Raw genomic sequence first — 10,484 nt, 5'->3', positions numbered from 1 at the left:
AGATACCAGATGCATTTATCTTCCTGGGACACACAGACATCATATCATTGCAGACCAGTAGAGTGCAAGCTGTGCTTGTACATTCTTCCAAGTGGGTTCTTGATAAGCATACAAAGGCAACATTCACTTGAATTGACATAAAATCCATGCTAATAACACAACTATGTGCCCCAAAACCAATCTATGACATTTGGGAATGCACGAAGTTAAAAAGAATACACTGGAAGCACAGAAAAAGCTAGCAATGGCGTAAGAATTCTAAATTAAATGACATGGGTCTGGAACTGAAAAGGTTGGAACCACTGACAAGAGATTCCATAGACTGTGAGAATTCCATTGTTTCTGACAGACAAACCAGATGATGAACATGGAGACTTCAATTATAAAATACTTAAATTCTTTGGAATTGGCTGTCCTTCCAGCAGCCAGTATTCAGTACTAACAAAAAGTGCTAAAAAGTCACTTCTGTCATATTTTTTGCCATGTGTGCATGAGATAAGTACATCCAATATAAAAAATAATAATCCAATATATCTCAGGGTGATTCCAATTTTATGGAACACCTAAAGAATTTTTTTGTTCCTAACTGACCAATAACACTATAAGTGTGAATTCACCACTTCTGCGTTTTTGCAAATGTAATCATATTCCTCAGCCCACACTGTAACCAGTTTAACCTGGCCACCTCTTCCTGTGGCTTTGCTTGTTAGCAATTGCTCCGGCGTAAGCAGTATAAATATTTGAAATGTAACTTTCTACTCACTACTTCCTCATGTATCCGTCTAACTGTACCCTACATCTAGAAGGATTACAGCATTACCCTCACCAAATAGGAGAATGGTTCTCTGATGGATTTTTCTCCGCAAATAGGTGGGGTGGGAATTGGGATGTCCAAAACCACGTTAGCCACCCAATGAGGACACAACTGGCAGGAAAATACTGTAAAAAGAAAATAAAAGTATTGCAATGGGAAGACCCAATCTCCTAATTAAATGAAGTCTAACTAGAATTATATAAACTTGAAGCTCTGCTACTGTGACACAGAATAGAAGACGAAGCAGAACTTGATATTCTGAATAGATTTGCTGATTCTCCCTACAACACATTAAGATTAAAAGAGTAATTCAATACAGTTTGAAATGAAGAACTTCAGGACACAATAATAAATTCAGGCAATTTAGATAGTTAGGTATTGTATTAATGTGGCAACATTGAAATGGATAACAATTTCTTAAGCTTTTCAGTTAAAAATATTAAAGCATGCAGTGCAATACGACACATTTCATAGGAGGTTTAAATGCAAATAGTATGGTTTAAAACAAACATTGGATACAAAGTTACAGACTTCTACCACAATTAAAGGCAGAAGGATAGTTCAGTACTTATATAACACATGTAAAGATTTAAAACGAAGGGGTGAAGGAATCAATTTTAAAGTCCTCTATGGGCAAGTCCATGAGCAGTGGAAAAAACCAAATATGAAGCAAAAATCAATTAGTTTGGCGAAAAAGGATCCCAGGTCAATTGTATGAATGCAGCAGCATCAGCAAAAAAGCAGTCCAAGATAGGATTTAAAAGTATTATTATAAAATCATAGGTAAATTGTTTAATTCTTTCCCAAATAAAGGAAAATAAAACAATGCATTGCATCAAAAGGAAAAAATAGGTTTGATGTGGATGCAGGTCCCAAAGAAAAATAAATGTGATGCGTTTCCCCTTTTTTGGTTTTTTTTCTTAATGGTCCTTATGATACCATAATGACATGGTGTCACTCCACTATTCCGTACATTGAATGATTAGTTAACGAATGTAGACACAAAATATATTTAGTTACTCCTGCATCCTCTCCTAAGCACTTCAGGTGACCAACTTGACTTTCTGGGTCATACAGGTTTGGCAACGCTAGGAAACATACAGTGTAACAGTCTACGGCATCGGGTTGGAATTTTCTTTCCCACTGAGCCATCTCACAGTAAACTTTGAAAGAATACTCTTTATATGTAAAATAAAACATGCACAGAACAGATAATGCCACACTTACAGAAATGCCATTTAAGTATTTTTCTTGCTAAGGGAAAAATTGTAACTCAAGAAAGAACAGGTTTAAAGCTTAAAATGCATTAATCAGTTGTACACAAATTAATCGTAATTAAAATCATATATAATGCATTAAACCATCTCTTCATAATAAAAGAATAATAATAAATGTTTCACCCATGTGTTATTACATAAAATTGATTAATTTTAGTTATGACCTACTGCCACAATTTCTCAATATACATAAATATAAATTATTCTTAAAACCCATTGTACTAAAATTGCTTTCTACATTTGTATAATTCGTAAGGTCTCTACTATTACCTCTGTAAGTTTCAATTTCCTAGCTTCTTTTATCCCATAATTGCTCCACAATCTATCCCTAATACATTTGCAATAGAAGGCAATAGAACTGTTAGGCCTCACCATTGGATTTATTAGTTTTCATATATACGTGAATAGTAACGCCAAGTCAACAAAGCTTTATTTTGATATGTGATATCATAAAAGCACAGAAAGAGATTAAAAACACAATTCATAATTAATACATAAAAAAAGAATTTCATCAAAAGAATAGTAAAGCATTATTATATGAGTAATCTTGTTATGTAACTCTATTAATGAGCATATAGCAATGTATTTTCTCCTTTTCCTAACTCTTTTAAGCATGCTTTTATGGAGCTGTTAATTCACCTGTCTCTATTGCTGCAACATTTAGTTTATCTTGTGCAATATGCACATTCAGCTTTTTGTGTCAAATTGGTAATAATGTCATGTAAGATGTTTTCAAAATATTTCTCTTCATCAAGACATTCACATAAAAGTAGGGCTAATTCTATGGCTGATGTTGATTGGTGATTGTGGCACTCAAAGTTCAGAAATGCTCTCTTGCTCAACTGAGATGTAAGATTTCTGCCAAGCATAACTTTTTAAACTCTGTCTTTAGCCCACAACAGAACCTGTTAAATCGACCCACTAGTTCCTGTGCCCAAGTTTGGACTCACCCCTTGCCCTACGGTTTAAAACTTTGTGGGAAAGCATGTCTAACAGAGGCGGAGCCTACATTGGGGTTAATGATGATTGGCTACGTGGGAATTCAAAGATATTGCTTTAGTGAGGTTGAGTAATGTGAGCTCACAGTGTGAAAACTACACAGGCGGTAAGTTATGCTCTAAGCTGCCTTATTATGATGTTGATCTTTAAGCATAGTCAGGGTGGACTAGGACAAAAAAATAGGTGTGGGTAACAAAAAAATAAGGTGCTCGTTAGAGATACAGATAGCTAAAGGGTGGCTTAATTGTTAATTAATCATACTAAATTAACTTCCCACCCTACATCCCTACAAACCTAGTAACCTGCTAAGACAATAGAAATCACTATTAGCAATTAAAATACAACTAATATATCACTTAAAATTACAAACTGATTTTAAAATTATTATTAACAAATATACAGACAATAACACATAAAATTAAAATATGAACTAACACACAGAAAAATAATCATACAATGATAGTTTTTACAACTATATTATTGCAAACGATATTAACAAATATAGTCTTGAAAACTATATTTCTTAACTGAAAACTCAACATACTTGAGAACAATATTTCTGTATCAGATATTTTTGTATCACAATTTTGTTTCCATATTTCTGCAGCACTGAATTTAAACTCAATGTTTTATGCAAATACCATTTAAATTGTTATCAAATCTAATACCCTACTATGAGAAATCATTCACACATAGCAATGGTGTTTCATTATTAAACATATTCCCACTGTCGAAATTCCATGGGCCTGATGCCGTTATGTGAGATAATATTTTGTCCAATACCTTATGAACCCCAAGTTGCATATCATTCAGTTGCTACAATGACTGAATACTTTCCACTGCAAAATTCAGATTGCTCTTGCCTGCAAAACATTGATATAAATGATAGCACTGCTGACAAAAAAAGGCACAGCAGCAGAAGCTTTGGTACAGGTCAAGAAAAGTTCAACATTTAGTTTAATCTAGCCACACTAGGCCAAATCAAGAACAAAATATGGGATTCAATACCCAAGTCATGAAAAGGAAACTGGTGGAGTTAAAGACATTACATTAAAAACATCACAACCTGGGCAATTCACTTTCGAGGGACAACAAAGCAACCCTAGAGTCAACATCTATACTTCATTTTTTTTAAGGAACAGGGGTTGCTATAAACAAACATAGCCACTGATATTATGGGATATGGTATTATTTAAGAAACAAGAAAGCAGAGGTCCACTAACAAAATGCATTATCTATGCAATGGAACCATGATGCACCTCATTTAATGCAGAGTCTATATTATGAATGTTGACACTGGTGCTACTGAGTCACATCTCTGAAAAGATAAGGATGTAGATAAACAACTACATAGTTGTCTTCACCGTTCTTTCCAGGAGACGTAAGCAAAAATACAAACTTCTCTGACTTCGCAGCTAGCCAATCAAATATTTTTGCTACCCAAATACAACAGCTTGTAGGAGCAGGGCAGTTAGAAATTGGGTTACTTGTTGACTGGGGTTTATGCCCTGGTCAAGTAGAAACCGCAATCCGAGTCATGGTAAGAGTCAGGAAAGCACTAAATTAGCCTGTGCTGAGCCTCTGGCGACTTGTCACAGAGCAGTTGGCCTTAACTCACAGGAAGTATGTAAAGTGTTTGCGCAACACTTCAAGCATAAAAACAGTGAAATATCCTCACCCAATGATTCCATGCCAGGTTCATGAAAGAGCTCTGATTGTAATACATATAACAAGACCAACATGACAATAATCCAATCATTAGAACCAGAGGTATTGAATTTTAAAGTTTATAGTTAGAAATGGTGCCAAAAAGCACAAAGCGATATTGGGGGTTATATAGTCACGCTGAACCAGGACAAATGTGAGTCTTTTGTGACAGGTCCAATCCATGCAGCAGTGGTGATGCTTTGGTTCTGTTCAGTGATGCACCACTCAGTTTAGGAGATGTGGCAGTTCTGCTCAGGGATGTGTCGCTCAGTACAGAAGATGTGTTGGTTATGCTGGCAAGCACCTTAGACCCACTTCCAAAGGTTCAGGACTGGGGTGGCACCACTTGGCAGAGTAGAGTCACAGATGGTGCAGGGGCGGGAAGCCTGTTTTGTACGTGAACGTGCAGGAGTCCAGCCAACTACCCCTGGGAGTCACGCTGGGTTTTGGGGTCAAGAGATGCAGGTCCAGAGGGCAGTAGGCAGCAGATCAGCACAGCAAAGGAGGAGTACAGCATAGTGCAGCCCAGCAGAGTGGCACTCCTTCATCAGCACAACAGTAATTTTTCCTGGCAGAGTATCCACAGGTACACTAGTGTACTGATGTGGTGGTGTCTGAGGTCCAGAACTTATACCCAGTTGTGCCTTTGAAGTGGGTGAGGCTTCAAAGACATGCCTTTGAAGTGCACTGATGTCCTCCCTTCTGCATACCCCCTGGCTCCAGACTCACTACAGGGGTGTATGAAACCCTTTGTGAGGGGACAGGACACAGAATATTCATGTGTAAGTGAGGCTGTGCCCAGCTCCTCCCTCCGATCCTGCTAGTGATGGCCCATTGAGACACATCTAAGCTCCCATTGTGTGAGGCTGTCTAGGAGGAAACCACAACGCTCAACTGGCAAGTGATCACTAAATAGCTAAAGAAAGGTCAACTTTCAAAAAGTGGTAGTTAGAGTTATAATTTAAAATCTGACTTCACCATCAGTTTTGGTTTGAAATTTTGATTCCAGAGACACCACATTTGAAGGGTTTATCTCTTCCCCCATGGAAATTACACTTAAATAATGTAATCCCAATGTTATCCTATGTGGAGATACGCCTTTCAGTAGTGAAAATCAAATTTGAGAGTTTTATATCTCCAGGAACATTTAGAAGTACGTGTCCTGCCTTTTAAATACAGCGCACCCTGCCTTCTTGCATGTCCAGGTCCTAGCTTTAGCTTGATATATATATAAATATATATACATATATATATATCAAGCTAAATATCCAAGCACCCTTGTGCTGAAACGCGTAGCGTTACCTTTTGAATAAACTCCCACTAGCTGTACCTTCTCTGAGAGCGTGTATTGCTTATCGTAGCAGAAATCTTGGATATATATATATATATATATATATATATATATATATATATATATATATATATATATATATATGTATTCACTTAATAGTTAGGAATTAGCCTTTAAAAAACCATTGAAATTGCTCCTATATAGTTAGTTGTACTAACTATATTTCGCGCACCCGCAATCCACTGCTGATGATGTCACATATTACATCATTTATGACATGGTCAGTGACATCACTGATGACATCACCTATGGTTTTTTCAGTGAATTTGCAAGGTTTTTTAAATGCTAATTCCTAACTATATCAGGCGTGAAACCTATATTTTTTTTCAATTCATTTCAAAGGTTTTGTAAATGCTAATTCTATTAGCGGATAACGTTTATATATGTTATTATCCTTCTGGGACCACCTGAGCAGCCATCTTGTTTCTCAGGAGAAGTGAGGCACAAGAGAGCACAAAACAAGAGTGGAAAACGCGAAAAGGGGGCAGGGTTGAGACCCCCTGACCCCCTAGCCCTTCTCAGGGGGTCCCAGAAGGACCACCAAGTGCAAATGTTTTTTTTAAAAAATTTAAATCGTGGGGTACGCGCACGGTACGCGTACGGTGCGCGTACCCCGTGATTTTTTTTATTTTTTTTTATTTGCCCTTGGGGGTCCTTTTGGGACCCCCTGAGAAGGGCTAGAGGGTTAGGGGTTCTCTACCCTGCCCCCTTTTCGTGTTTTCCATTCTTGTTTTGGGCTCTCTTGTGCCTCAGTTCTTCTGCAAAACAGGATGGTGGCCAACACTTCCTGGTTTGGACAGTTTGGAATGTTGACAGTCGACTGCCAGACAATCAGAAACTCGCTAGCGCACGTAAGGTACGGTGCGAGTATGGTGAGCGCATATAGATATATAACTTGCTCAAATTCAATTTTCTCAACAACTACAGTAGGGATTTTCACCAAATATAGAAAAGGCACATCTGCATACCAGGCCCTACCATGTTGCCAAGTTTGGTGTAATTCCATTCAGCCTTTCGGGCTGTAGCCGTGTCTAAAGGTCCCTATGGAAATTAACATGGGGAAAACAAGTTTTGGGAGCCCCCTTTCGGCCCCGCTTGAAGAATGCCCCCGAAACTTTCAGCGAAGGAGCGGAGCGGAGCTGGCCAAAATTCTGGAAAATTACACACATATTCCTCAATCCGCGCCAAAGTTATTCCCAATAGAATGTTGAGCGCATATAGATATATCATTTGCTCAAATTCAATTTCTCAACAGCTACTGGAGGGATTTTCACCAAATATAGAAAAGGCACTACTGCATACCTGTCCCTACCATTTTGCCAAGTTTGGTGTAATTCCGTTCAGCCGTTCGGGCTGTAGCCGTGTTTAAAGGTCCCATAGAAAATGCCATTTGACAATTTTCAAAATCAATTTTCTCAAGAACTACTGGAGGGATTTTCAGCAAACATAGCAAAGGCACATCTGCATACCAGGCCCCACCATTTTGCCAAGTTTGGTGTAATTCCATTCAGCCGTTCGGGCTGTAGCCGTGTCTAAAGGTCCCTATGGAAATTAACATGGGGAAAACACGTTTTGGGACCCCCCTTTTTTCTTGGCCATCGCTTGATGAATCCCCCCGAAACTTTCAGGGAAGGAGCGGAGCGGAGCGAAGCAATTTTAAGGAAAATTACACGCAGATTTCTCAATCAGCGCCAAAGTTATTCCCAATAGAATGTTGGGGATTTCCTATGGTAACTAGGTCCTAACTATATATACGTACTGGCGACCGCCAGTAGGTTATATATATATATATATATATATATATATATATATATATATATATATATATATATATATATATATATATATATATATATATATATATATATTGTTGTTGTTGTTTTTGTTTTTTTTTAGCCTTGCAAAAGGTTTTTTTTGCATCTGACGTAATGCTACATCCTTTCAATAAATGGAACTCCTCTATCCAGTTGTGCCACCTTGTCTACTTCTTGTGAGGAGGACAGTCTTTTGCATTTTCAGCATGTGCCATATAGCACAAGGATGGCCCTTTCTACAAGCGTCCAGGGGTTATGGCGATTATCCCTCACCGCCTCACATCTCGAGGAACAGAGATTCTGCTATGGACAATAGCCGACAAACGTGTTGAGAGACATCACTACATTATTTGATGCTCCAGACCTGTGATCCCAGAGATTATGAGGCAGAAAGTGCGGGACAGAGAGGAAATCCATTGCCCAGAAAACACACGCTGCAACCCTCGAACTGATGACGCCCAGAACCAGCACTTTAACGAGAAGAACAACAAGCAGCTGGTTCACAGGATTACTCACCGCGAAACCGCAACCCGAACAAACTGCAATCTGGGAGTTGCAGTCCTTCCACCCTCAACCACCAATGAAAATCCTGGTAAACGTCGTCAGGTTTGCAAATACTCTACTTCAGATGTGCCAGAATATAAAAACTTTGGATTCCAGCGTCAGCGGCACTTGGAAAGGACTGCATCTGACGAAGGCGAAAGCAAAAACGTGCAATGCTACATCCTTTCAATAAATGGAACTCCTCTATCTCATTGTGCCACCTTGTCTACTTCTTGTGAGGAGGACAGTCTTTTGCATTTTCAGCTCGTGCCACATAGCGCAAGGATGGCCCTTTCTACAAGCGTCTAGGGGTTATGGCGATTATCCCTGACCGCCTCGCATCTCGAGGAACAGAGACTCTGCTATGGACAATAGTCGACAAACGTGTCGAGAGACATCACTATTTTATTTGATGCTCCAGACCTGTGATCCCAGAGATTATGAGGCAGAAAGTGCGGGACAGAGAGGAAATCCATTGCCCTGAAAACACACGGTGCAACCCTCGAACTGACGTCGCCCAGAACCAGCACTCCAACGAGAAGAACAACAAGCAGCTGGTTCACAGGATTACTCACCGCGAAACCGCAACCCGAACAAACTGCACTCTGGGAGTTGCAGTCCTTCCACCCTCAACCACCAATGAGAATCCTGGTAAGCGTCGTCAGGTGTGCAAATACTCTACTTCAGATGTGCCAGAATATAAAAACTTTGGATTCCAGCGTCAGCGGCACTTGGAAAGGACTGCATCTGGCAAAGGCGAAAGCCGAAACGCGTAATGCTACATCCTTTCAATAAATGGAACTCCTCTATCCCGTTGTGCCACCTTGTCTACTTCTTGTGAGGAGGACAGTCTTTTGCATTTTCAGCGCGTGCCATATAGCGCAAGGATGGCCCTTTCTACAAGCGTCTAGGGGTTATGGCGATTATCCCTGACCGCCTCGCATCTCGAGGAACAGAGACTCTGCTATGGACAATAGTCGACAAACGTGTCGAGAGACATCACTACTTTATTTGATGCTCCAGACCTGTGATTTTTGTGACCTTAGCTAAAATGCTGAGCTGGATCACAAAGTTACTCTGTTAATATATCCTATTCCCTCGCTAACTCATTTAGGGGGATATTCTCAAGAACGTGTGATAATTATCGCAAAATTAAGTTAACGCAATTCTTCACATTGCAGTCTATTGTGGGAAAATAACGTTGTGTTCACTGTTCCCAAGAAGCCGCGTGCGTGGGCGCGCGCGCACAGAAGTCACCCTAAGCGCGCAGTGTGCTTTCATTAGCGCGCACTCCCATGACACCGTTCGCGCCGCCGCTTTTAAAATGCGAGCGGCGCGAGATTCTTACAGTGCACAGCTGCGGGGCTGATTGTGGTCCTTTGAAATACACGAGTGCAGCAATTAACGCGAATACTAATTCAATGGACCACAATCAGCCCCGCAGCTGTGCACTGTATGAAAAGGAACGCATAGTGTTAAACACAGCGTGCGTTAAAGCACACGTCGTGTTTGAGCGTTTGCTTTTGCCTAATGGGCACAACTGCGGGCTACTTGTGATCGATCCTTTGTGTCTCCATCCTCCAGCTCTCCTGTAAGGGAGACACCAACGATCTTCGATAACAAACAGTACCTGCAGAAATACACTGTCAACTCACGCTCGGAATGGCTAATGAAGATCCGACACTTTAGAACACATTTCTTAGTTCAAAACTCTAGAAACGATTCCTGATTTTATAGTTTTACTTAAACCACTGCAGCTCACACGGACAGAAAATGTAAAAACACTTCTTACATACAGTAAGAAAAGGTTCGGCATCATCAACTCCAACAAAAGCATATGGCTGTATAACCCGACAAAATAACAATCTAAAGATGCACAGGCAGACGCATTCTTCGCAGTAAAGCATTCCCAGTAGATCCTGGGTGACTCGCTGCTTTAAAAATCTGCATAATCGAAATCATAGAAATATATTGCTATC

The 10,484-nt window shown here is 39.8% G+C and overlaps 1 pseudogene; it reads right to left on the bottom strand.

Annotated features, from left to right (window-relative positions):
• Positions 1-10,077: 10,077 nt before the first annotated feature.
• Positions 10,078-10,250, bottom strand: LOC147728780 (small nucleolar RNA U3; annotated as a pseudogene).
• Positions 10,251-10,484: the final 234 nt, after the last annotated feature.

This window comes from Lissotriton vulgaris, chromosome 3_1, assembly GCF_964263255.1.
Source record: "Lissotriton vulgaris chromosome 3_1, aLisVul1.2, whole genome shotgun sequence".
NCBI lineage: Eukaryota > Metazoa > Chordata > Amphibia > Caudata > Salamandridae > Lissotriton > Lissotriton vulgaris.
The sequence above is the reverse complement of the archived record's forward strand: the minus strand, read 5'-3'. Positions and strand labels throughout refer to the sequence as shown.